The sequence below is a fragment of the Bos javanicus genome, chromosome 1, assembly GCF_032452875.1.
Source record: "Bos javanicus breed banteng chromosome 1, ARS-OSU_banteng_1.0, whole genome shotgun sequence".
NCBI lineage: Eukaryota > Metazoa > Chordata > Mammalia > Artiodactyla > Bovidae > Bos > Bos javanicus.
In genome coordinates this window covers 59,595,087-59,621,503 of record NC_083868.1, presented here as the reverse complement: position 1 = coordinate 59,621,503, position 26,417 = coordinate 59,595,087, and the positions used below count along the sequence as shown (strand labels likewise).

At 37.5% G+C, this 26,417-nt stretch overlaps 1 protein-coding gene across 25 annotated transcripts in view; it reads left to right on the top strand.

Annotated features, from left to right (window-relative positions):
* The window catches only part of ZBTB20 (zinc finger and BTB domain containing 20), an 865,788-nt gene that overhangs the window by 457,122 nt on the left and 382,249 nt on the right, over window positions 1–26,417 (top strand). For all 25 annotated transcript variants that reach the window (XR_009738480.1, XR_009738483.1, XR_009738481.1 and 22 more), the window contains one exon: window positions 5,941–5,988. The gene's annotated coding sequence lies outside the window, so the exon portion shown is untranslated. The remainder of the gene's footprint in view (window positions 1–5,940; window positions 5,989–26,417) is intronic.

Sequence of the window (26,417 nt, the reverse complement as noted above, 5' to 3'; positions counted from 1 at the left end):
GCTGAAATGGGAGAAAAGAGAACATTGGAGGATCAGAAATGTAACCTTAAACTCTTGTTCTTTCCTTTAGGTGACCTCCTGTGATTTTTTTTCTAGTCACCATTTACAAACACATTCAAGAAGGGTACTGCCTTGCTCTCTAACTGGCTGCTAATAAAGAGAATTTCTATTTCTTTTTATATCTTAGTGATTGTCCTCAGCCATAGGAGGGTACTCAGGTACAGGATGGTCCTGTGCCTAGCAGCACAGTCAACTTCACCCATACTTTCTAGCCTCAGCTTTGGGAACTCATTATGTGGCACAAGAAGCATCAGACAGGCTCAGAGGACTGGAGATGTCTGTAGTCATCCATATCAAAAGTTAATTTTAGGTGCTCTCCATAAACACAATATTAGAAATTATTGAAATTTCTCTTACAAGCATCTTCATCAGTTTAGAATCTTTTCTCATTGACTGTTTCTCTTTCATTGCCCTATATTGGGCTGTTCTATTTAGTCAAATAATGTGTATATATCTTCTTCCAGGGCTTCCCTTGTGGCTCAGCTGGTAAAGAATCCGCCTGCAGTGCAGTAGACCTGGGTTCGATCCCTGGGTTGGGAAGATCCCCTGGAGAAGGGAACAGCTACCTACTGCAGTATTCTTGCCTGGAGAATTCCATGGACTGTATAGTCCATGGGGTCTCAAAAGAGTCGGTCGGACACGACTGAGCGACTTCCACTTACACGTTCTTCCAAAGTAAAATAGTGACCTATTCAAAGATTTCCATATGCATTCTTCATGTATTTTTAAAGGGGAAGGGTAAAACTGAAGATATTTCTCTTTGCCCTGGTGATATCTCTGTGTGTTTTTCAAATGACGTTTGCTATTAGGTAAACTAGTTAGACCATAGCACTGGCTAGCACAGGTATGGATTCCCAAAGGTATCGAGAGAATGACAACAGGAGCATATGGAGAAGTCTGACAGTGCAGTGGAATTGCTTTCAAGTGATTTGACACATTAGTACTTTCAGGCACTCTCCTGCCAGTAATCCTCATTAGACATACGATCAGAATATTGGGGTCACTAACTCAAATCCGTTTTTCTGAGACCTGAACAATAACTGAAAATCAGAGCTAAAGGTAATAAGAATGAAGCTATTCCAGATATTAGAATTGTTTCTCTAATTGACTGTTACTCTCTCCCCTCTGTTTGGTCCTTTTTCCCTCTCCCTGTTTCTCTCTTTCTCTTTTTTCTTCCCTGCCTTCCTGCTCCTTTCTTTTTAGTGTTCTGAATTCATTAGATGGCATAGTGTAAATCAATAGTAAACGCTAACCGCCTACTCTGTACTCAGTTACGCAACATCGCATAACCGGTACACAGAGACAAAAAGGGAAAAAGCACACACAGCCTTTACATTCAAAAGCTCTTGCATAATTTTACTTTTCCACAGCCAAAAAGAAAAAAAAAGGAAATAACAGATGGGGAAAACTTACAGTTTTTTTTCCCTTTTTTCAGACTGTTGAGAAGGGAGTTAGCTAACATTCATGACCATTTCTAGTTGCCCTGAGCTGCAGCAAAACATCCCATAATTGTCAGTGCCTTCACTGGCTTTAAATCAAGATTTTGTGACCCTCCATGATGTGGTAAATTTTCCAGGTAACATAAGACTAAAATTATTCTGAGGTGTTTAATGCTGACTTGGTTTTTACTTATTTTGTGAAAAATCAACAACATTTAAAGTAAGAAATGAATTTTAAAATAGAAAGGATAAGGAAGACAGCTGTGTGTGTGTATGCGTGTGTTTTCATTTGAAATGTATCCTGATGTAATATTTATGTAAAAAGCTGGTTATATAAACCCTGTCTTTCTCTTGCTTTTTACTTTGGGGGCTGGATAAAGCCCTACAGTTTTTTTTCTCATGACAAAGTATATTCAAACCCCAAAGTCTTAATGAAAGAGAAAACATCTAGATGCTACAGCAGACGCTTAATTCAAACTCCCTACAGAATTCATCCCTTAAATAACAGATCCATTTAAGAACTTGTAGTTTCTGGAATTCTCATTTAGAACTTTCTGTCACACTATTCCCTGGAACACCTTTGGATCATTGCACTGCCTTTAAGTCTCCGATGTATAATAAAGTGTTTTTTGTTGTTGTTGTTCTTCACTTCTTTTCTATACCCCCTACTTTTTCACTGGAGTAACTACCTTCCCAAATGGGGACATGGTGAGATTTGTAGGAGGTTTATCAGTCTTCCTTCCCGGTTACAATATTTTGTTTCACTTAACTGGCTGATGTCCTCTGGGCACCAGGCATTTGTCTGATGAGGGAGTTTAGAGGTCTTTGGAGGTTTGTTTTGTTCTTCCCTTTCAGCTTCTGCCTATCAAATGGTTTTCAAATAGATACAAAATGCTAGTGAGCACAGCCTTAGGCACTCTGAGATTTCTGCTAGAGGAAAGATCAGGTATGTAAGGAGTGGTGTGCTAGTAGTTCTGAGGGTTCTTAATGCAATCAGGAAAGGTGAAACGGGGCAGGAGAGAGGATGGATCTGAGTAGGAACTACTGAAGCTCTTGATCACTGTGTATTTGGGATCAGTATCATTCCTTTAGATCGTACTTTACTTCTGGATGGTAAGGCCTTATGGAATTGGTTTATTTGATTTACTAAAGGAAGAAGGTAGATTTTTCCTCTACTTTTTATGAAAGATTCAGGCTATTTCCTAGTTTGTTTGACTTTCTCTTATATGTTAGCTATTGAATTTTGGATTCCTTTTGTATGGAAAAGCCTGGTGCATAAAGATAAAAATCAAAGCCAGGAGAGTTTTGTCTGGTTTTTCAGATTTCATTATCTAAATATGTGGTTCACTGTTGTAACAACTGAATGATCAAGATCACTGGGGTTGTAGTATCTCTGTACGTATGATGACATGGGCACATCTTTTGTTGTCTAAATATGAATAATGATTAAGCTAGCATATGTTTTTTAAGTATTTTGTAAATACATTTCCTTTCAGATTTTTTTTCCTTGAAATAATCTATAATTCAGACAGATTTGTTTGTGAAACATAATGAAAATTGGTCACAATATTCTAGTCTTTAAGCAAGATATTCACATATATATTTACATATATATCTTTTCTGTGTCCTTCATATTTTTAATCTTTTTTATTAATGTATAGCTGATCTACAGTGTTGTGTTAATTTCAGTTATACAGCAAAGTGATTTAGTTATATATAATTCTTTTTAAGATTATTTTCCATTATAGATTATTATAAAATATTGAGTATAGTTCCCTGCTACTGTGCAGCAGGTCCTTGTTGGTTATCTATTTTATATATAATAGTGAGTATATATTAATCCCCAAATCCTAATTTATCTCTTTCCCCCTTTCCCCTTTGGTAACCATGTTTATTTTCTATGTCTTTGCATCTATTTCTGTTTTGAATATAAACTCATCTGTATCATTTTTTTTTAAGATTCTACATATAAGTGATATCATATGATATTGTCTTTTTCAGTCTGGCTTACTTACTATGATAATCTCTAGGTCCATCCGTGTTGCTGCAAAAGGCAATATTTCATTCTTTTTATGACTGAGTAGTATTTCACTATATAAATATACCATATCTTTGTCCATTCATCTGTCAATGGACATTTAGGATGTTTCCATGTCTTGGTTTTTGTAAATAGTGCTGCTATGAACATTGGGGTGCATTAATCTTTTTGAATTGTGGTTTTCTCAGTTGTAGGTAAGTGTGGATTCCAATAGGCAGTTTTGTATGTGTGTACTTGATTATCAAATTGAATACTGCACCATGTAAAATGTTTCTTTATAATGTAATTTTAACATGATTAATCTGTAGCCAAACACTTAGTTTTGGTCTACAGTTCTGTATACAGGGAATCATTTAGAATACCCTGATTTTCAAATAGGTTTGCTTGAATTTAAATGAAACCTTATTCCTCTATGGAGGAGCATTTTCTTGATTGTCAAAAATATTTGGAGCTATCTGGTTATCAAAAGAGTAGGGAAAATGTCTTTGAGTAAAACATATTTGGACTTTTTCCTGCCTCAGTTTTTCAGAATAACTTTCAATTCCCTCTCAGTTGATTTTCGCACTCTCTGAAACATACTTAGGGAAGAATTGACCTTTCAATGCCCCATTAATTCCAGCTGCTTTGGAACAGCACTCTTTTTTGGTTGTAACCATGGCCCTGGGAACTTGTAAGCTACTTCTAGCTTTTCTTCTGCAGTATGGGATCCAGGCCTAGGAAGGGTTGGCAAGCCTAAACTTTCTATTTCCAGGCATACAGGAAGATAGGGCAAAATTTAAATTTCTTCTAATTTTTTAGAAGTCCTTTACAACTCTTAGGGTAAACCTGGCTTCTCTTTGCTATTGGCAATAGTAATAGATATTTTTAAATGTTGCAACAAGAACCTCAGTCACTAACTTATACTCTTTCAACATGAATCACTCTAGTTGTGCCCAGCACACAGTAGCTGCTTTAGGAATATTTTACCTGAATATTTTGGTGAGCTGCAGTGACTGTCCCCTCTTAGTGCTTATGCAAGTAAGCAGTAAGCCATGATAGTAATAAAGGGGTCAGATGAGATCAAATACAGTGCTCTTCAAACTTCAGTCAGGGACGACCACCCCATTTTATAAGAAAGCCCTTATTATCCTGTCTCTATCTTTTTAAAAAAAATAACAAATTGCAGAAAGAAATTTTATATCTTTCCTGGAGGTCCTTTTTAATGGTCAGTGATGCACAGACAATTGGATCGTTTAACAAACATAATTTTGCGCAAGGTACTTTAGGGATCCTTATTGAGTTCAAATGCAATGTTAGGGCCATATGATTATGGGTCTCAAATATACTCCTCTTACACTCTGCCACAGGGTCTTTTGAATCTTGACTTTACTCACTTTGCTTAGGCAATTATTTTTTAGGCTTCTTTTATTTATATAAGTCATAGGATGATGACAAGTTTTATACAGAATTCTTCTTTTATAATGTTTCATTATCTTTAGCTACAGTAACTCCTGATCTTTCTAAATCAATTTTGGCTTAAGTTATCATTCTGGTTATTTTCAGGGCTTCATTCTGATGGTGATATTGTGGGTGGGAGGTGATCTCTGGTAAAACCATCTATGGCATCTCCATTATAAAAGCAGTGGAAAGACCTCCATGTGGAATTGTTGATAGACTTGCTGCTTGTTAGGAAAGCAATTTTTAAAATGCAGATTATATAATATTTGGGGATTTTGTTTCTCCACAGTAGAAGCTTTTTAAATGTTAATTTGGGGTTTGTTTTGTTGCTCTGTGACTTAGCATAAAAGGTTTTGGTTTTAAAAGGTTTCAGTTCACTCATTCCAGTTGTCTTACAGGACTTGGAATATAATGCTATACATTTATTTATACACATGAAAGAGGATAAGGCCAGTAACTCACAACTCATGAAACCAGGGGTAAATAATCCATAGCTTGTTCCACCACTCTTGCCACAATATTTATATCCAGAACACAAGGAACAAACAACCCCAAACAAGGAGAAACCAGTTTGTTTTTATTTACAAAATGTTTAATCAAAAGTACAGTGAAGTTCAAATGGAGCTGCAAATCCTGGTGGTTCACAATGGTTTGATTTATTTTTTTAAACAGACCATGGATAATTAACCATAAAACATAACTTTCTCAACACAAGTTACAGTGAATTACAGAAATAGGCAGCAAGTCTTTCACAACTGGTTACAACTGGTTAGAGCCTTAAAGTTAAAACACACAGGCAAATACAAAAGCCCTTTCTCAGGGTGCAGTTGTATTTTCATTCCCAAAGGGGAGCATCCTTTATTTTTATATAGTGTCAGTATGCCAGTGTCCTGAATGAGAAGTAAATGTGTTATTTTCTATGATTGCCATGTTGTCATACATTTTACCATATTCTTTTCATTTCAGAATGCTTCACTATCACTAACTGGATATTCCTCGTGACATTGCTGTCTGGTAAGCAACTTTTCATCATCTCTAAACGACGACCCAAAATATTGAGGTGCACAGAAGTCAAATATATTTCTCCCAACCTCAGAAAGAATTAGACCTAAAGCTGTGGCATGTCCACCACCTCAAATGCTAGATTTGAACAGAAAGTATTTTGACATTGGTGAAGGGTACCTGTTCCATTTCCTATTTATTCATTTGAAATACCATCATTTAGAATGGTAAGAAACATGATCTTAAGAACCTATTGTCACAGAGTTCAGCAGACGGTTTACACTGATTTTGCTGCACGGGGGCGGGGGGAAGTATTCAAAGGACTTGCTTGAAAAACTCTCCAGAGATAATATATGTCTATTTCCAAAGGAGTCCCCTGAGTGGACAGAGAAGGTGATTTGGTGAAGCTGAACATGGATGTTTCCATGTGGAACACTGAGTGTTTTTGCCTTATGCAGACAAAATTCTCCAAACATATTTTATGATGTGTTGAATTACCTGCTATTATGTGATGATATGCTACAAATTTGAAATGCATTGGCTTCATGTGAATCAATGATTGCTCCTGTGTATACCCACAAACACAAGGGACATGAAACCCTCACCACTACCACCAACATTACCAGTTAAGTAAGAGGATCAACATCAAGGCTGCAAGGGAACCTAGGTTTGAAATAAGGTCTATGTGTCTTGTGAGAATTTGTAAAGTTTTAAAATTCAGAGTTTCAGGAATTCTTGAGAGTTCAGTGGCTGGGAGGAGAGTGCAGGTCTGGACTGAGGGAATATTGGTAGAACATCATCAAGACAGGACCTGAAAGAGTTGAGTGTACTAGAGATTAGCCTGCATAGAAATGAATTGACAGTTATACCAGAGAGGAAAGAGTGAAAGGGTGACTTGCCTGACATCTGAATATATTCTGCCTGGCCCTGGCCAGGCCTATTTAGTTATGAACATCATATTCACCAAATTTTTAGCACCTATACTCTTGATTTCTGTTTGTATGAATGTGCATAAGATGAGGGAAATAATCTCTTGGGTAATAAAGATAGCTTTCTAGCAGAGACTCTCCATATCTATCGCACATAATCTACAGATGTCACTGTATTTTTGTTTCTAGTTCTATTGTACATCTATCTGTACAATAGATAGGCCTCTGTGCCTGTGTATATTACTCCAGTTTATCCTCAGAATATTTAAAGAGCCTCAAGTCAGTTTCCCATAGCTAGACCACCTGCTATACACCCAGACCCACAAGGATGAATGCTTCATTTTTGTTTCTTCTTTTATTTTTGTTTCTAGTTCTATTGTACATCTATCTGTCTCTCTAAAGGTACCCATCTTGCCAGTGAAGGGCACAAGCCTTTAGGTTGTGACTCCCTACTCTCACTTCAAACTTTGCTTGTTATGCTGCCCGAAAAGAAACTCCTATCAGTGTGAATGTTTAGAACTCAAGGGAGAGGCTCATTGGGTAACTTTAGTCATTCCCTTTGCATTCATTGTGAAGTGATCTCATCACAAAATGGCCTGAATTTCACACGTTTTCTGGCTTGCAAAAAAACCAGTTCCTCTCCTATTTCTATCCAACACACAGAAAGCTCTTTATGTTTCTATGATCAGATAAAATCTGATGGGTGTATTTCACATCTAGGTATGAAGATTTAAACTATCAGGGCAATGCTGGGTGTTTGTAGATTCTCTGTTTTAGTAAATGAAAAGCTCCTTCGGAAAGGAGAGCACATCTTATCCACTAATGAATAAATATTTATTTTCATTTTAAAATGATACATGCTTATTAAAAATAATTTGAAAAAACACATTGGAGTAAAATGAAGAAAAATTAAAGTAATTATTTCTATAATTTAAATCCAACCATTAATAACCATTTGATATATTTCTTTACTCTCATTTTCCCCTGAGGATATATTTTTTAAAACATGCTGTAATCATACTTTCCATATAATTTTATATCCTGCTTTCAAAATTTAACCTAAGAATTCTACATGTAATTACATAGTCCTTATAACCATCATTTTAAATAAATATATACTGTTTCTGAAGAATAGCTTACTTCACCTAAATGTCCAAGAGTATTTTCTTATTTTTGTTTTCATTTTTTGTTTCCATAATCTTATATATAAAAAGTAAATGAATCAGTCAATAAATTGTGAGTAAATGAAAGTTCAAATCAGGATAAATGTTTAAATCGTTTATGTGAACAATTTGAAATACTTGAGTGTAGGCAGATCGCTACCATGAATCCCATGTGCTCAGGACCCAGCTTGTGCAGTGATTAAAGCCATGGCCTGTTGTTTTCCTGTGCTCCCTCCATGTTTTTCTGAAGCAAACCCCAGTCATTATAGCATTTAGCCCATCAATATTTCAGGCCCATTAGAACCTTCTACATTTTCATGTTAAAAACATTCAGACCATTATATAGAGGAGTATTTTTCTTCTGAGTATTACTGTCATATTTTCTGAAATGTAAACATTGATCATAAAATCTCAGACATGTGTTTCAAAACATTTTTATGCACATCTGTAAGCCAAAGGGCAATTTAGTTGACTACAGAGATATTTTACAAGTTTGGCTAGGTTTCTTGGGTGAGTTTTTTGGGGGGGGGTGTTTTTTTTTTCTTTGATTCAAACTTAGGATGATGATTTGCATGCCAGATCAATACCACACTAACTACACTCATCATTGGATATCTCCTATGCTGTATATAATTCCATATTTGAGGTGAAAGGAAACGTAACCTTCTGACTACTGAGAAGTCCAGCGTGGCTGCACCCAACACATCCTAGATAAATATGGCGAAGCTACTTAAACCAAATGTAACACCGGATTTAAACATTTATAGGTATTTTTTGTTTGTTTTAATTGGCCAAAACAAAAGGCTGCTTCCTAAGGGGACACTTAAGAAGTCTGAAAAGGGAGGAATTATACATTAATAGTCTGAATAATTTTTCAAAAAAAAGCACTATGTCTGGGAAAGTGGGCATAGAGGGAGATGGTGCATTGCAGAACAAGGGATACTCATTGCCTCTGTGCCTATGTGTATTACTCTAGTTTATCCTCAGAATATTTAAAGAGCCTCAAGTCAGTTTCCTATAGCTAGACCACCTCCTATACACCCAAATCCACAAGGATGAATGCTTCATGCAACGAGGCTGTCCGCAGAGGACCAGTAGTGAAGGTTTTATCCTGCCTGGCTGTCTATGACCTGCAGGTCAGTGACAGTTCCAACAGGTGTATTCCACTCATCAGAGATTCAGGATGTGAGTAACTGTGTACCATCCTGCATCAGTATAAACTGGATTTATGTGTTACTCAGGTCTATTTAATCTTAGGAGCACATTTTCCATTGGCCTTGAAAGTGAGTAGCTGGAATATTGATGTGTCTTAACCCTTAGAGGAAAAAAAATAAGAGTTCTTCCACTGCACTAAATCTAGAAAGATATGAGGGTTTGCAGTATGGACACATACAAAATATTTTTGAACAAAGTTGGTGGAGGAAAGCACATGGAAAAAAAAGGAACAGAAGAAATAACATAAGCAATAAACTGTCTCAAGCAAACAGAAAGCATCTGTAAAAATTGCTAGACTGGATGGTGTCGACAATACGAACTATTTTTTTTTTCCATCTCATGTCTTTTTCCCCTCAGTCTTCTGATCATTTCTGTTTTTCTTTATCCTGGCCTGACATTACCATCATTATAATGTCTTCAAAAGTTCAGGAATGTATCTGACAGCTTGGTGTTGAAGTGGGCATTCCAGGAAAAGATAGGTAGGATCTAGCTACTATACTGTTTTAAAGCTACTGCTATTTCACCATAACCCAAAATACCCATATTTGGAAAGAGTTAACTTTTCATCATTATTTTAAGATTGATATTGCCAACACAACAACTGAAATAAAGGCATAAATTTTCACTTTTTCCTGCATTCTCTCTTACATGTGGTGTTGGGTTATATAGCTCATGTCATATAAACCTAGACTATAAACTGGGTTTTAGGGAGAAGAGGAAGTTTACCCATAGTTCTTTCTAGCTAAAGTATTATTCATTATGCCCAAGTGAACCTTAAGTGTCTCATCACAATAACAGATACTATTATTATTACTACTATGCTTAATAATAGTGTTTGATTCTTGGTGTGTGTGTGTGTGGCATATTCTTATGCTTGGCCTTGGGGTCTGGTGTTTATTCAGTTCTTACATCTGCTATAAAACAACCTTTCTTGAAATAAAGTAGTATTCCATATTCTCTATATCCTTCCCTGTAGTATAGTTCAAAATCATGGTTGAATGATTCTACTTAAATAGGGCAGGAAATTTTTTGCAAATGCCCCCATCAAGCCAAGACTTTAATTTAGACTTAAATACAGATAGTTACAAAAGGAAAAAAAAAAATGTTTTGTTCATACCACCAGACCCATCTTTGAAGAAGTTGGCATATTTTTTGGATAAATTTTATTAGACATATAACATACAATCATGCACAATTAACACAAGGATGGGAGTTACAGCATGCTTTTACTGAGATAACTTTGGTGATTCTCTCCCTTACCTGGAGGGGTGAGAGAAGGATGAAGACTCCATTCAAGGCAAAGATATTTAAGGAGATGACTTTGCAGCCAGCTCAGTTCTTTTACATTGGAAATGCGAAGTCTTCATTGTTTCATCCTTCGCTAGAGATTACTCAAAGTCTATGATATATAGAACTTCCTTTGAGATGGTCCGCTTTTGAGGGGACTACTCCATTAGCAAATCATGCTGGGCTCCATAGAGAACTGATTCTATTATTTTATCCTACTCTATGAAATATTCTTAAGATGCCATTGATGTATACTTTTTTATCAGAAGTCATTTGCTTTTTGAGTTTTTGATGGCCATTCTATGAATCAACCAACCCCGGTGGCTCAGACAGTAAAAGATCTGCCTGCAAAAATTGCCGGTGACCCTGGTTTGATCCCTGGGTTGGGAAGCTCCCCTAGAGAAGGAAATGGCAACCCATTCCATTATTATTGCCTGGAGAATCCCATGGACAGAGGAGCCTGGTGGGTGACAGTCCTTGGAGTCGCAAAGAGTTGGACTTGACTGAGTGACTAATGCTTTCACTATGAATCAACCTAATGTATTTGTGATGTGGAGATCTATAACCGCTGAATGCTAAGTTTAAAGACTTATATAATTACTTACTTAAAGACACGTTAGCTTTTAACTCTTTCTCTCTCTTTATGCACAAACAAGTTGATTGGATAATCATATCTGTTTATTGTTGTTGTACACAATGCACATAAAACAGGAAAGAGGAAAGGCTATTTGTAAAGGGTAATTACAATGGCAAAATTGTACTTTCTTTAATTGTTCTCATTTTCTAATTTCTGATTACATCAAGACCTACACTCTAAGATGTATATTTCAATTTTGCTAAGAAAATGACAGAGGAGAAAGATAAATCCAATTCTATAAAGTGATGTCAAGCACAAGTTGGCACAACTACAGTTATCAATAGTTCATTCAAACTCTATTCCTCCACTCTGGTAGGACTTTGATTTCTGCCCATCCTTTAATAAGGAACCAGAGCAAGGAAGAAGCAGACTTTTTTGGAAACCCTGGGAGGTCTGATCTTCTATGAGGACATGATCAATCTAGTGGATTCTTAGGAGCCTGAGTTATTTCTGGGATGGCTTGTCCAGCCCTTCGTGAAATCAGAACTCATACCATTTTCTGTAAATTAAGTTAAAAACCCAGAGGTTAAGTGAATCTTTACAATTGTCTCCTGATCACTCTTTCAACAAACTTTTGTTGATGCTTACTACGTGACAGGTACATGTGAACCCATTTCTTTTTTTTTAACTTTCCTAACTCTTTATACTTTTTCACTTACGCAAGGAGAAAATTCCTTTGAGTTTGTAAGAGCCTGTGCATATTTGAGTACAGCCAAAGATTCAGTCTCTTCCAGGAACTCAGGTTGTCACCCGGTGAGCCTGCCTTTGTCTTTTCTCCTAGTTCTGCCTGTGGCGCCTGTCACTAGCAGTCAAATAAGGACAATTTTACCGTTCTCTCCTGCTGCTCTAATTTTTTTTTTTTTTTTTACTGCTGGTACATGAATTTGTTATTCTTTATAATTCCCTTTGAAGTTGGAAATCCAAGGGGAATCTAAAACCGACCAGATGTTTCTGCTGCTGGGGAAGGAAGAGAGTAAGGATTAAGTTTAACAAAAACTTGGTCTCTAGGAAAAAAAAGATCATTTCAGCTGGAAATCATCATGAAGTGCATTCATTTGCCTCATATCTGTTAATTTACATTTACTAGTTCTTTATAGACAATGTCACCTATCTATTTTCTCTGGGAGCAAAATCATAAATTCTGTGAACAAGGGAGTTCGGGTGGTGGTTTGGTCACGCCTGTTTCCCTTTTGGAGTTTTAGTTCTGTTGCCCTATGCATTCCCTTCACCTGCTTTGTGCTTCACCTGCTTTGTGAGTATTTTCTGTTATTTTTATCATTGTCTTTGTCATTATTGAAGGATCATATCATGTCCCACCAGGCTAGGAGGCCAATTCTGCAAACTTTTCCAAGAGAGTGAGGTCAATGCAGCCTGTGGTGAGGGAGGGAAGGAAAGAAGACTTGCCAAAGCGCTTAGCCTTTATGGAGAACTTCATCCTCTTTCAGTTCAGTTCAGTTCAGTCCAGTCACTCAGTCGTGTCCGACTCGTTGCAACCCCATGAATCACAGCACTCCAGGCTTCCCTGTCCATCACCAACTCCCGGAGTTCACTGAGACTCACGTCCATCGAGTCGGTGATGCCATCCAGCCATCTCATCCTCTGTCGTCCCCTTCTCCTCCTGCCCCCAATCCCTCCCAGCATCAGAGTCTTTTCCAATGAGTCAACTCTTCGCATGAGGTAGCCAAAGTATTGGAGTTTCAGCTTTAGCATCAGTCCTTCCAAAGAACACCCAGGGCTGATCTCCTTTAGAATGGACTGGTTGGATCTCCTTGCAGTCCAAGGGACTCTCCAAGAGTCTTCTCCAACACCACAGTTCAAAAGCATCAATTCCTCGGCACTCAGCTTTCTTTAGAGTCCAACTCTCACATCCATACATGACCACTAGAAAAACCATAGCCTTGACTAGACGGACCTTTGTTGGCAAAGTAATGTCTCTGCTTTTGAATATGCTGTCTAGGTTGGTCATAACTTTCCTTCCAAGGAGTAAGCGTCTTTTAATTTCATGGCTGCAATCACCATCTGCAGTGATTTTGGAGCCCCAAAAAATAAAGTCTGCCACTGTTTCCACTGTTTCCCCATCTATTTCCCATGAAGTGATGGGACCAGATGCCATGATCTTAGTTTTCTGAATATTGAACTTTAAGCCAACTTTTTCACTCTCCTCTTTCACTTTCATCAAGAGGCTTTTTAGTTCCTCTTCACTTTCTGCCATAACAGTGGTGTCATCTGCATATCTGAGGTTATTGCTACTTCTCCCGGCAATCTTGATTCCAGCTTGTGCTTCTTCCAGCCCAGCGTTTCTCATGATGTACTCTGCATAGAAGTTAAATAAGCAGGGTGACGATATACAGCCTTGACGTACTCCTTTCCCTATTTGGGACCAGTCTGTTGTTCCATGTCCAGTTCTAACTGTTGCTTCCTGACTTGCATACAGGTTTCTCAAGAGGCAGATCACGTGGTCTGGTATTCCCATCTCTTTCAGAATTGTCCACTGGTAGAGATCTGTAAATCAAAACAAGAGCATGAGTGATGAAGACCTTCAGGATGAAGAAGGAAAATCTTGTGGTCTTTCAAGGATTCAGATAATATTACAGACAGTTTGAATAAACAGGTTAGGAAATGGAAAATGATAGGTATATGGAAACACAGAAGAGAAAAAGAAAAGATGTCATCTGTGAGGCGATATGCAAGGGAACTCTCAAACTAGGTGTCCAAGACTTCAAGCCTTGGTGTAAAGTGAAAATTAAAAACAAAATTGGAGACAAATCTTAGAAATCAATCAGGATGTTTTGGTGGTATGCTTAGTGCTTCACAAAAGCTTTGGGTTGCAGAGTGGAGTTTTCTTCGCCTGCTTCCTTCCTGCACAGCATCTGTCACACGATCCACTTACATTGCTCTCTGGATTTCTCAGGTTTCCAGGAGGATAGAGAAACCTGTGGATAACTGCTTTGCACCCTTACCTTGCTCAGTGGATTAAACGTTTGGAAACATTCCCCATACCTCACAAGAGATGCATACTCATAACTCAGCTTCTATTGCCCTTGCCTATCTTGTATTTAAATAGAAAGTCTGAGTCCTCCGTAATTATATTAAGCTTCTTAGGCAGCACATATCAACTGCATACACCATTTTAAGTATTTTTCCAGCCTTTTGAAAGGGAGAGTAGGGAAAGAGACAGAGAGAAATCACTTAGCAGCTGATTCACTTATTTTAAGCAGCTTTCCCCATTTTAAAATATAAAAAATTCAGGTCCTGGAACATTGGGTGATTTGAATGTTCTGCAAGGATTTGAAAAAAAAAGATTTTTAAAAAATCATATGTTCCACATTCAGGGACACAGATTTTCAATTTAGTCCTTTAAAAAACAGGTTAAAATAAAAGAGTCAATCCAAATGGTTTCTCTTCTTTCTCATTTATCACTATTATTATTATTATTATTTGTCAAAGCAGATGGTATGAAAAGCGTTTATATTGGTCTCACTGATGACAGAGCTTAACCTAATAATCCATGGCTCGGAACTTGTGATTCAATAAAGAAAACACTGTTTGAGGTATTTTCCATTCAAATCAGCATCAAAAGTTTTTAATTAACACCATCAGAAATTACTGGACTAAATGCAGGACAGGGTCCCTATGTATCCCATTACTGAGAACAAGACAGCCAGGAGGACCCATTGAGCACATTTGTATTTTTCACTGTCTTTATTTACTCATGGAGCAGAGTATGGACTCCATGGTGAGGGGCAGAGCAGCAGAGTGAAACCTGCAGGGCCGTTCCTCCCCAGCACTCCCACCCTACTCCTCTGATTATTGTCCAGAGTTCTTTGTGAGAGTAATTGGTTAGAATGTTTGAAATTAGCAAGTCCTTGTCAGCCCAGGAAAGCTTTGAAATCCGGAGGCTTCATACAGCCATCAAGCCTGAAGAAGCCTAATGCTTTCTTTCAGTTGAGAGTCTCAGGGCTCTGAGCACTAGTCCTTGGGCTTGGCCCAAGTCTCCAGCCACCTCCCTCCAGAGTGCTCTGTCTTGGAGGACAGCTTTGTTTGAGGCCCTTTCTTTTCCATCACTGAATCCTCTTTCAGAATGTACAGACTGTGGGCAGGAGAAAAATGAGAGCAAATGGAATAGAGTGAAAAAGAGGATCAAAGAAAAGAGAGGAAAGAAAGGGGACGAGAAAGCATAAAAAGAAAAGGAAGCAGGATATAAGATGGAAAGAGTTTTGTAAATATTGACATTTGGTTTCTGTGCAACTGGATTTGATGTCCCAGATTGGAACTTACTGACAGAGCCCACGTGGTCCCTGGAGCTCTTCCCCACCCCCCAGAACTTTTAAAAAGACTTGTCCACTCATGGTCAAAGAGAAGTTACATATGTTCATATAAAGGGCCGTAATGTACCCACATCACCACCACCACAGTTTCTACGGATTAAGAATAGTTATTTCCTTATATGTTATGATAGAAGAGAGAAGAGTATATATATGTTCTCTTGTAACCATAAAAATATCTATTGTTTAACCTTGGGCCTCCAATGAAAATTCTCCAGAAAACTCCTATACTGCTTGGTAAATTGTAAAATAAACTCACCTGCAGCCTTACAGCAACACAAGAACTGCTTGGGCAGAGTTAATGAGAGTAGATATTGTCAGCAATGATGAAATTTTTATAGAAACTTAAAGGTCTTAATAACTTTCTATAAATCTTTTCATTTATGTTGAAGCCTTCAAGCTTAATACATTTAGATGCAATCCTTAACCTTTTCTTATTTCTCCTCTACTTTAATACAAAACAACAATAAAAAATACAAACCAGCTACAACAGCACAAATATTATTGCCATGAATTCAGAATGTCAGGAAATTTTCAGTAGGCCCAGTCATGGCAAAATGGTGCAAAACTACATCACTGTTTTTGGAAAAACTCCCTAAAGCAATTCAAAGATTTCTGTCCTGAAACACAAGGAGAGCAATACACATCAATTCCTAGAAGATAATTGGTGAATGAGTGTCAGGATTTTCATAAGAACTGCTAAGAGTCCAATCTTGACTTCATAGCCAGAGAATCAGATAGGCCCATGAGCAAATCATTTTTCTGTTTCTTAGCTGGACAGTGTCGGGATTTGTTACCCCAAAGTTTGACTGCTTGTAGGAACCAGAGACACCTTCTGTGGAATATAATTTAGTAAGATGTCCATCTAAGCTTTCCTCAACCATTCTTTACGTCAGATTGTGCTGGATCAGATTTCGCAGTGTCTATGCCCCATCCCCCAGAGAAGGCAATGGCACCCCACTCCAGTACTCTTGCCTGGAATATCCCATGGATGGAAGAGCCTGGTAGGCTGCAGTCCATGGGGTCGCTAAGAGTTGGACACGACTGAGCAACTTCCTTTTCACTTTTCACTTTCATGCATCGGAGAAGGAAATGGCAACCCACTCCAGTGTTCTTGCCTGGAGAATCCCAGGGGCGGGGGAGCCTGGTGGGCTTCCGTCTATGGAGTCGCACAGAGTTGGACACAACTGAAGCGACTTAGCAACAGCAGCAGCAGCATGCCCCATCCCCAGATGTCTTTACAGGTTACTCTAGTCAATGTATTGGGCATTCTGTTGTTATCCCTCAGCTCACCTCTAATTTTAACCACACTGAAACAGTTCTGTATTAGCCCAGACTCCAGCCTCTGTAGTGCTCTTGCACATTCTGGCCCAGGGTCTTTTCTAGGGCTGGGATAGCTCAACAAATCTATATTGGATTTGGGGGAACGAGCATGGCAACTAATTTCCCTGTGGGGGTAACTCTTAACTAAAGGAGGAACAGGGCTGGAAAAGAAATATTCCAGCCTCTACCAGATGTATACCTTTGGAGGCACTGTTTATACATCTTAGAGATCCTGATGACATTGCACTGCTGGTGGCCTCTTTGACATAGCTTTACTATTGCTAATTCTTCTCCCTGATTCACTCTCATCACTGCTTCACTCCTGCCTTCTGAGGTCCCCTTGTCCCAGACCCTTCTTTGGAAGGAGCCCAAAATGAGACAGGTAGTCAGACGACTTTTTGTTTTAATTAGTCAGTTCACAGCATCTTCTTTTCTACTGTTTATACTACCCTCATTGAGTTATTGCTCATTTATAGCCTGGTTCCCAAAGCTAGATAGAAACCCCTTTACTTATATCAATAGATTGTAACCTTTGGAGGGAGAGATATTGTTTATTCATTTGTGGTCTCCCGTGTCTAGCACTGCCCTGACACATGTAAGTAAGTACTCAGTGTTAGTTGGATGTGATGCATAATCTAAACAATGATTTTTATTTTCATATTAAGAAATACTCTATTTCAATAAAGTGAGATGTGTCCCTTGCAGCATAGTTTTCTACATGTTCTCACCTTTTCTCCAGTGATTATTGATCAGCTTCCTAGGAAACCCCTTTCCACACTAATGTCTTCCAGAAAAATATCAGCTAGATCACGAAAGATCCAAAATGAGGTTCTGAGACAGTGATTATAATGGCTGATACTGTTTGTGTTCTGAATAGTTTATGGTTTTGTAAGGTGTGTAGTTTGCCAAACTTCGTGGGATACTTATTGATCCCCTCTGGGAGGCCAAGGGGCAGTCATATCTGTCCCAGCAGAGCCTCCCTCAAGGCTCCAAATCCCTCCCAGTTTATCCCAGGAAGCACACAAAACAAATATAACCCTTTTCTATTTGTGCCATGACATGAAAAAGTTTGGGAAGTGCTAGTGTTATGGACTGAATGTTTGTACCCCCCCCAATTCATATGTAGAAGCCAGAACTTCCAATGTGGTGGTAATAGCCCCCTGCTTGCAACTTTATTCAGACCATCACGTTAAATACCCCTACAGCCTAATAAGGCAGTATAGCATAGTAGTTAAATTATATGAGCTATAGAAAAAGAAGTTTTACTATACAGCCACTTACCAGCTTGGTGACTTCATGGGAAAGTTTATCTTCTCTATGGCTCAGTTTCCATCCTGAAAAGTGATAACAGTACTGCTAAAAATATTGTTGTGCTGTTCAGTCATAAGTTGTGTCCGACTTTGCCACCCCATGGACTGTAGCACACCAGGCTTCCCTGTTCTTCACCATCTCCAGGAGTTTGCTCAAACTCATGTCCATTGAATCAATGATGTCATCCAACCATCTCATCCTCTGTCGCCCTCTTCTTCCCTTGCCCTCAATCTTTCCCAGCCTCAGGGTCTTTTGCAATGAGTTGGCCCTTCGCATCATGTGGCCAAAGTATTGGAGCTTTAGCATCTGTCCTTCCAGTGAATATCCAGAGTTGATTTCCTTTAGGATTGACTGATTTGATCTCCTTGCAGTCCAAGAGTCTTCTCTAGCACCACAGTTTGAAAACATCAATTCTTTGGTGCTCAGCCTTCTTTATGGTCCAACTCTCACATCTGTACATGACTAATGGAAAAACCATAGCTTTGACTATACAGGCCTTTGTCAGCAAAGTAATGTCTCTGCTTATTAATATGCTGTCTAGGTTTGGCATAGCTTTTCTTCCAAGGAGCAAACATCTTTTAATTTCGTGGCTGTGGTAAAAAAATCCACAATCCACAAAATCCACAGTGATTTTGGAACCCCAAAAAATAAAACCTGTCACTGTTTCCACTTTTTCCCCATTTATTTGCCATGAAGTCATGGGACCAGATGTCATAATCTTAGCTTAGTAATAATAATATTAGTAATAGTATTAATCACCTCCAAAAAACGCTGTAAGGATTAAATGAGTTAATACATCCAGAATGTATCTCTTGCATCTCCTGCAAGAGAGACTCAATAAATATTCCCTATTAATCTATCTTTTGATCTTTACATTAAGATCCCACTGTTCCATGAATGCTTCTATTAAAATATATACCTACATTGATTTCAACTTCTTTGATTTAGAAGTCGATCCTAATAAATAACATAAATGGGAAAGTCTAAGGTTTCTATGCTTTTTAATTCTGGCTCTTCAGCCTCCTAATATTATGGCCTCTGGGAATTTGATTAAAATTCTCATACTCAGTTATATTTTTACTTAAAGTGTGTAAACATTAGCCATTTTAGTGTTTTTAAAGAGGATTTAATGAGATAATATGTTTGAATTCTACAGTCTTGCCTGGACAATAAATAGTTTTGTAAATACTAGCCTTTCTCTCTTGTGGTGCTATGAAATTGTTTTGTTTGTTTTAATATCTGTATATGTCTATTAGTATCTCTGGGCAGGTAACTCATATACTTCTGCCAGTACCACAGTACACATTAGTTAAAGCCAGTCAATAAATATCTACAGGCTGTATGGAGGCAGTGATGTTAAACAGTGAACTGGTGCAATTCTCCGTTTATCACAAGTTTTCCTGCCTCTAAGATGATATGTACTCTTCAGATGGCCCATTGTTGGATTCAATAATAGTAACTATAATGAATTTTTTTCTTAGCCTGTTGATTTGTAGAAGAGTTTTATTCAAATGAACAGAAACTTTTTTTTTTTCTTTTTAGCAAAGCAGCCTTTAAGTGAAGTGAAGTCACTCAGTCGTGTCCGGCTCTTTATGACCCCACAGACTGTTGCCTGCCAGGTTCCTCCATCCATGGGATTTTCCAGGCCAGAGTACTGGAGTGGGTTGCCATTTCCTTCTCCAGGAAACTGGGTCTTCCTGACCCAGGGACTGAACCCAGATGCCCTGCATTGTAGGCAGATGCTTTATGGTCTGAGCCACCAGGGAAGATTAAGCAGCCTTTATTTTCTACTAAATATGAGCACATAGAATTGTTGATTGAATGAAAAGTGAGAATAAATGATTGAATGAATGACCATCTCATTCACCAGTCAGTTACTGAGCATTGGTTATGGCGCTGCATTGTTTGGACACCATTACTTGGCCAACAGTATGATACACTTTGCTTCTTTTCTGGTGTTTTATTTATTTATTCATTTTGTAACCTTAGATGAAAGATTCAAGACCACTACTCTCAGGCTGTTTACCAAATAGATTCTGTCAATAGAAGGAGGGAGACTCAGAAACAAATAGCTTCAATATAAAGCAGAATGAAAAGGTGCTATTGTAGAAGGAGAAAAAAAGTAATGAAGGAAGCCAGGGAAAAAAATAAAGTGGTTGATCTAAGATGAGTGAGAGGTAAAACTACAGAAAGAAAATGATCTTTAAGTAGATTTGGAAAATGAATGAGGTTTTCACCTGATAGAAAAAAGAACAAGGCAGTATAATTTGATGGAACATCAGGAAAACTAGGGTCCGGAGCCGTGACAGAATCTGATGTGTTCAGAAACAGTGAGGAGACTGGTGTAGCAAGACTTTTAGGGCTTTAAGGAATTTAGTGGGAGACAAGGCTATTCAGTTTTCAGGAGTTTATCATAGATGTCTCAGAATGGAGTTCAACTAGTTAATTAATGGGAATCATTGAAGATGACCATGAAAAATATAAAGAATCCAATCTATGTTTTTCGGAAATCTTATAGTATTTAATTCATACTGGGCTTTATAGGTGCTGCAATCTGGATTAGTTAGAGAATTTACACAGTTCCACACAAAATATCATATCTTTGTGTGGTGGACATTTTAGCTAGTGAAAGTGATCCTATATCAAATATGAACTCAACACTAAGTTATCTTTCTAAAACAAAAGGTCGATTCTGTCATTCTTCATCTTGAAAATGTTTCCTTTTACATACAAAATAAAGTATAAAATTTGTTATATGTCATTACAAAGTCGTTTATCAACCATCAACCATTTGATTTCTCGTCTCTGAGATCATGAGTGTTGGTGGAAAGTGGTTTTTATAAAGTCCTAGTACATGCCCTTGATATGTAATAGGACCTCAGCCCATGACAGCTATGATTATAATCACTTTATTATCTCATCTCTGTTCTCTCTCACCAGCACTATCTATATACCCCATACTGTTTTTCAGATCAATTAGATTACTCTTTGTAGGTTTGTTGTCCATTAAATGCCTAGTACATAGTACATACACAATAAATGTAGCTTTAGTTAATGAATGAATTTAACACCCTAAGGTCATTCTCATCTGTATGCACTCTAGATAAATAGAGAATGTTCTTCTTCGTTATTACATTTTAAATAATTCTGCCTAGTTGAATCATTTAATGACAGAGGTTTAGGAGACTTTCTTTTATTATAAACTCAATATAACTTAAAGTCATACATAAGAAATAATGATTCTGCAAAGTATACCTGAAGCCTATTGACTTTTGAATTATCCACTTAAACCCTTAAATAGATTTATTTTTAATTCACAGATAAATGAAATACTTTCTGTGTAGAGGTGAAGGAAATATTCACAAAGTTTGTTAATATCAATGATCATGGTCTCCCATTGCCCTTAAACATTTTCTCTTCCTAAGATAGTAGTCTTGGTTTTGTGTGAGTTCTATGGGTCCATTTTCAACTCTTTCTTTTTTTTAAAGAATTGAAACATAGTTTTCAGAGTGATGCTGATATTAGTTGATGATGCCAGGGCACCAATGAAGAGTGTATTTTAAAAATTGAATATGCTCTTGTTTTCCTCTTTGTTGATTTTAAAGGAAATCCAAACGTGAAGAAAAAAAATCAAATTTTGCCAATTTGAAAAGAACAAAAACAGCTAAAACCTTCTTTTAAAATTTTGAAGCTTTTATGAGAATATTACAGACAAAAGATTGTACATGAAAGAATTTTTTTAAATCAGGTTGCTTTGCCTTTATTTAGTCACTTCAAAAGTCTTTGTCAGATATGAAAAAGAAATATCCTCAAAATGAAGAGTAAATATAATTAAAATGGTTCCTTGCCTTGACATATAAGCTTCTTATTGGTGAAAATCTATATAAATGTAATACTATGAAACTTGGGTTTAAAAGAAAAAATAAGAAAGAGTGGGCAGGGAGGGAAAGGGAGAGAGGAAGAAGTTTGATTTTTATAAGAATTGACATACAAAATGATAGTAAGTGAAATTATATTAAATTCTTAATTACTTTTGATGAGAAAATTTTAGATGCATAGTATTTTTTTTTATTGCCAGTATGTGGTATGTACCTAGCATTCAGTAATCTCTTTTCAATAGTTAACTAATGAATGAATGATATTAGCTAGGCCACATTAGTTTGCTTTAAGCACGGTTTTCTGGTAACAGAAATCATTAAGATAATAGTCAATTCATCATCAGGAACAAATATTTATTGAACACCTACCTTACATTCATTCTTTACCAGGTTGTATAGGGTTGTGGTTAAAGAGTCACATTCTGAAACGCTTAGCTGAGTGACCTGAGGGCCTCAGTTTCCGCTTGTGTAAAATGGAGATTTTAGAAGTCCGTAGTTCAGAGGTTTGGGGAGAATTAAATGAGATATTGGTATAATGCCCTTGGCAGAGTTCCAGGCAGATAGTAAGTGCTCACTTAATTTTAGATATTGGTCTAAATACTTTATTATTTATAATAGTATAAATACATATTACCTGACAGAATTGTTAATGAAATTTAAGGAGTTGTGTGTATGTGTGTACTTGGTCACTCAGTTGTGTCCAACTCTTTGCAACGCTACAGACTGTAGCCCACCAGGCTCTTCTGTCCATGGGATAATCCAGGCAAGAATACTGGAGTGGGTTGCCATTTCCTCCTCCAGGGGATCTTCCTGACCCAGGGATCAAACCTGTGACTCCTATTTCTCCTGTATTAGCAGGCAGATTCTTTACCACTGCACCACCTATATTATTACAGTGATGCCCAAGACAACTAAGATTTCAGCAACATGTATTAAACAATTGGAAAGCCCAACACAAAACAATGAGAATTCATAATGATAATTTCTGTGAAAAAAAAACGCAATCTAATTGGGGAAAGGGATTATATATATATTAAGAGATTAAGCTCAGTAATAATGAAGTTAACATTTATTATTCATTGACCTTCTATTGAGCTTTAAATGTGTGTTATCCCATTTAACCTTCACAACAACTAATGAATTGGTATTATTATTACCATTTTACATAGGAGGAAGCTGAGGCAGATATTGGTAGAGTTAAACACTGCTGATATATAGGATAAATCTCTTATATATGCCTCCAGATACTGAGCTTTTAACCATGAGTGTTATTCACAACAGGCTATGTGTCAACACATACATAAGTGTTCAGCAGGGGAAGTAAACACTGATCACTGGCCACTTGGGGAAGAGCTTCAGGAGAAGAAGGAACAGTCGGCCCTGTGGAGTCAAATGCTCATTATGTGGCAGACTCTGGCTCCCTCCATTTGAATCCTGATTCCTCTACTTACTGTCTGTGCAATCTTGCATAAATTTTAGTCTCTCTGTGCATATATTTTCTCATCCAAAAGATGGGAGTAATAATACTATTACCGGATAGAGTTGTTGTGAAGATTTAATGAGTCAGTTCCTATGAGGATAGTGGTGCCTAGGGCATCTAAGGTGTTAGTTGCTCAGTCATGTCTGACTCTTTGTGACCCTATGGATTATGCACTACCAGGCTCTTCTGTCCATGAGTTTTACCACGCAAGAATATTGGAGTAGGTAGCCATTTCCTTCTCCAGGGGATCTTCCTGACCCAGGGTCTCCTGCACTGCAGGCAGATTCTTTACCATCTGAGCCATCTAAGAGTTCAATAAATGTTGATGTTAATATCATTATCGTTACTGTTGCTGCTGCTGTTTTTAGTGACAGCAGTACATTGAAATGTTTTCCTTCATAACTGGCTAGCATTTAAAACGAAAGAGAGGCTAACATTTCAAAGGTGTAGATCACGAAAAGACTGAAAGTATGTTCTTTCTACTTTTGCCCAAGAACTATCCTTCAGTCTAACAGGATAGGAAAAGAAAACATATTGTGCAGAGGATTCCATTATACACGTAAGTGAAAGAAATTCAGTAAGAGAGTATGTTTGCTAGCCTCATGTGCTTTGTTCTTTGCTTTGTGCCTATCCATTGAATATTTAGTTAGCCTTCTTAAGAAAACAGTAATATCAAGTAAAAAAATAGTGTAATTTTTATTTCTTCTGGACAAAGATCATTTTTAAAAAATATGAACACAGAGGCTTTAAAACAGAGTCTTGAGACCGTTAGGCCAAAGCTCACACTGTCATGTTTAGTCCATCTCATTAAAAGAATAGTAGTGTGCTTAGTGGCTAAGTGCGCAGAAAAAAAAAGAAAGTACAGTAAACTTATTCGTGAGAAGAATATGATAATATTCATTGACAGGGGAACTACAAGGAGCAATTATCCCAAGCTGTGTCTTTCAGACAATGCTGTCAGCTTCTCCACTTTGATGAGCACGGCTGAGCTTGTGATGCAAGGGCAAGAAATGCCAGTGTGACTAGAAGATCAGGGCACTGGCCACCATATCAGCTATACCGGAGGAAAAGACATCTGTCAAGAAAAGATGGATTTTTTAAATGTTTGTAGTAGAAATGATTATTGGCAGCACTTAACTGGATTTGCTCTCTGCTGGTGACCCCAGTTGATTCATTTTTCTGTATACCCATTTTCTTCTCCCCTTTTAGAGGTCCTTTAAAGTGAGAAATCTATACTAGAACACCGTATTTTTGATGTATGTGTGGATGTGTGCACATGTGTGTTTATGTATTTATGTGTTTAAACACATCACATTATGTGTTTAAACACATCATCACACAATATTTTGTAATCTTAGGGGTTAGGTATCACATGATTTCTTGTAAATCAGAAGGTATATCTAGCATTAACTACTTCCTCCATCCATGGGATTTTCCAGGCAAGAGTACTGGAGTGGGTTGCCATTTCCTTCTCCAGAGAATCTTCCCAACCCAGGGATTGAACCCAGGTCTCCCACATTATAGGCAGATACTTTACTGTCTGAGCCACCAGGGAAGTATTAACTATTTCAGGCTAAGAAAATTCATCATAAACTCTGGGTTTGGCTTTTTTTTTTTTTCTGCCTTTCTCCTTATAGAGAGAGTAAAGCTTAATTTTAGTATTTATAAGAAATTATACTGATTAACTTTATTTTCTGGTATTCATTCACCTTATTCTACACCTGTTTTTACACACTCAGTATTGAATAATTTAAAAGCATAAACCTTGAGTCTGGAATTAATAATGAAAAATAGAACAGGGTACCACATGCTCAATTCCTCTCCTAGCTTTCTTTATTCCCTTTCTCCTTTCAACACTCAACTGCAAACTTTGTCACGTGAAGTACAGTACCGCCTTACATACACATCGAAACTGCTGTGTGTGTGAGCTATAAAACAACTAGAATTAAAACTTGTCCAAGGCCCCAAAGCCTATTCTTCACAAAAGAACCTTTCTTGCCCGATTTAGAAAGTGTTTTGAACGATGCATAACTAAGTAGAGTAACTAAACAATTGCTTTTGAGCATCTGAAGCTTGCCCATTAAGATTTCTATAGCCCTTTCTTTTGCTTTTTGTGGTTTAAGAAGTGATTCATGTTCAGTATATGAAAGTTCTGGGTTTAGCCCCTTGAGCTTTTAGTGGAAAGATCTGCATGAAATGAATCAAATAAATAAAACGAATAATGTAGGAACTGAGGACAGTTGAACTCATGTAAGTTTATGTACTGAAATATTTTCTTGCTGGGAAGAAAAGTTATCTCCAATATATTTTAGTTTCCTAGGAAGGAAACTAAATCCCTAGTGTTCCTAGGAAGATACATGGGAATCAAATTGTTTGTAAATAACTGATTCAAATATTACCTGGAATTTCATAGAATAACACCAATATCTTTCAGAGAGGAAAACCGTTATCTACCAATAGGAGTGAATTGTGAACATATTCCAACTGAACAAAAGCACGGCCAAGTGCCTAAAAAAGTGAAAGTGAAAGTTGCTCAGTCGTGTCTGACTCTCTGTGACCCCACTGACTATACAGTCCATGGAATTCTCCAGGCCAGAATACTGGAGTGGGTAGCCATCCCCTTCTCCAGGGCATCTTCCCAACCCAGGGATAGAACCCAGGTCTCCTGTATTGCAGACGAATTCTTTACCAGCTGAGCCATCAGGTAAGTCCAGACAAATGCCTTAATAATGCTAAATTTCAGATGTTGCACTGGTGAGACATTTTCTGTACAAATAAAAGACCAAAGTGTATAAAATCTCAGGATTTTTTTTTTTTAATCTCAGGATTTTATACACTGAGTTAGAATTACAATGCAGCTGTCATTTTTACATTTCCTGGCTTTCATGAGCCA